Below are 2,579 nucleotides of genomic sequence, written 5' to 3'. Positions count from 1 at the left end.
TTTTTACAAACGGCTATAAATTACTAAAACTGTAAAAAGTCTCACATTCAAATTTTATGATCCATGGTTTAAAATTTTTGTTATGACAAAATACAAATGATTATAAAAATTATATAAGTAAAAAGTCTAATTTAATTAATTATTAAGATTAATATATATATCGTTTTAAATTAAACTATAAACCATATAAAATATAATATTTTAGTTCAAATTTTACTTTGAACAATTTTTTTGATAAAAGTTTTGAATGATCATTGACAACTTATTATTTTTAAATTATAAATTACTAAAACTATTAATCCCACAATGAAAATTTTGTTATTAGTAATTTAAATTTTTTCTATAAAAGATACAAATGATCAAAAAAACTATATGAGTAGAAATCATCATTTAATAGACATTAATATTAAAAATATGCTAAATATATTATCTATGCCAGTATCATTTAAATTTAATAACATATCCTATCAAATATAAAAAAAATATTTTTTGGATTAATAAAATTGAATTATATGTTCGCACCAATTTAATTATATATTTAATAGTTACTGACTTTTAATTATTTAATATATATTTATTATTTCGTAATATGTAAAAATATTTAATACATACAATAATTTATATATATAATGCTGATCTCGCGCAAGGCGCGGACCTTAACCTAGTCAATTAATAAAGTAGAATCCATGGGCTAAGACAATTGATCTAAAGTAATTAAATCCAGGTCAAGGTGTTAATTTCAAGCAATCACAAGTTTCTATAGGTCTAGAACACAAATAAAGATCAAACTTTTCCCAAGGTAAAAACCATATGCAATCATGAGTTAAACAACAATTCACATTGGTTTAAATCATTCAAGCATGCATTATATTTAAGTCTGTTAACCATCTAGCAATCCTAACATTCAAGCAAAAGCAATATTAAGTTCAGTCAATCATTTTAACAAACACTTTTCGGACATAAAACAGCTTAATATCAAGATGAGAGTGATCAAGTCAAATCAAGCATTAAAAACATTTAATATGCATAGAAACAGAGAAGTCTAATCATTAAACATCTTAAATCTTCATTAATTATCCTAGATCTACCTAACCCATGGATTCAAAGATAACTACTCAGTAATCACATGAAAGATTTTAAATCATTAGTTGATTTAAGACTAATTATGTTAATGATCAGAGTAATCCAACAAACACAAAGGAGTAAGAGGAGAAGAGATTAAGATTGAATCTTTCACTAAAATAGGTTTGTGATTTGATAGAAAATAAGAAAAATCCTGATTTTAGGTCTAAAGAGTATTATAGTACTTCTAAAAACTTAGTGGGCTCAGTCAACAAGTCTGAAAAGGCCCAATAAAACATGAAAATTTGACCAACTATCAAATTGCGCGCGGGATGGCCAAGTCGCTCCGGTAGTCGCTTTGATCTCACAGCGGGCTCGTGACCTCGCTCCGGTAGGTCGCTCCAACGCTTGCTCCATGACTTCATGTTTGACGCGCGATGTCACGAGGTCGCTCCCACTGCCCGCTCTGAATCAAGCCGTCGTCGACGATGAAGTTGAATCCAGAGCGGGTACCACACTTCGCTGCAACACCTCCCTCTACCTTCGTACTGGCTGGAGCGGCTACGCTGGGTCGTTTTCATACCCCGCTCAGATGCTCAATTTGATGAACTTGATGAATATTTGATGGTCTCAATATTCTTTTCTTCTTCCTCTGTTTTGTTATAAAAAGCCTACGATTCAAGAAACTCAAGTCTCATGCAACATTAAGCTTAATTACACTACACACACCGACAAAAAACTATTTTCTTCACCCAAAGGAGAGGTTTAATCCATGGGCTTTCAGTTTTAATTCTGGCGCAGCGTACGAATGGGTGAATGGTCGATCTAAGAATTTAGGGTTCTTCGATACATGTTCTTGGATCGATCAAGAGTTTCTTGCGATAGCTTCTTGAGACCAACTTCTTGTTTGATGAATTGAATCGAATCAAACAAGGGATAAAAGCAAAGCTCTTCTTATTAAAATCAAACGTATGTCTCATAAGGGTTATAGCTCCCTTTATATATAGATTCTAAAGCCACAAATCAACTTAAAATAGGAAATATAACACTACAAGAAAACACGCCGAATTCCGACGGAGGTTCCGACGGACATCAATGTCGTCGGACGTTTGTGACGGATTACCGACCAATTTCCGACGAAAACCAAAAATTTGAAGTCGTCGGAATTCCGTCGGTCATTTCCGACGGACTTCCGACGAAACATGGCTCGTCGGAATATTCCGACGACTTTTCGACGACATTCCGATAAAAAATGTAACTGTTGTAGAACCGACGAACTTCCGACGACATTCCGATTAACAGTAGAGTCGTCGGTATTCCGTCGGAATTGTCCGACGAATTTCTGACGAACCATGTGACCGTTGCCGACAAATATATATGACCGTTGTATAGCCGTTTGAGATTGGAAAATACCGACGGAATTCCGACGGACTGCTTTACATCCGTCGGAATTTCGTCGGAAAGTCGTCGGAGGGCCGTAAGCAATTTCCTATAAATACAACCCCTCCTCATTCAAC

Source organism: Brassica oleracea, chromosome C4, assembly GCF_000695525.1.
Source record: "Brassica oleracea var. oleracea cultivar TO1000 chromosome C4, BOL, whole genome shotgun sequence".
Taxonomy (NCBI): domain Eukaryota; kingdom Viridiplantae; phylum Streptophyta; class Magnoliopsida; order Brassicales; family Brassicaceae; genus Brassica; species Brassica oleracea.
This window is presented reverse-complemented; position numbering follows the sequence as displayed.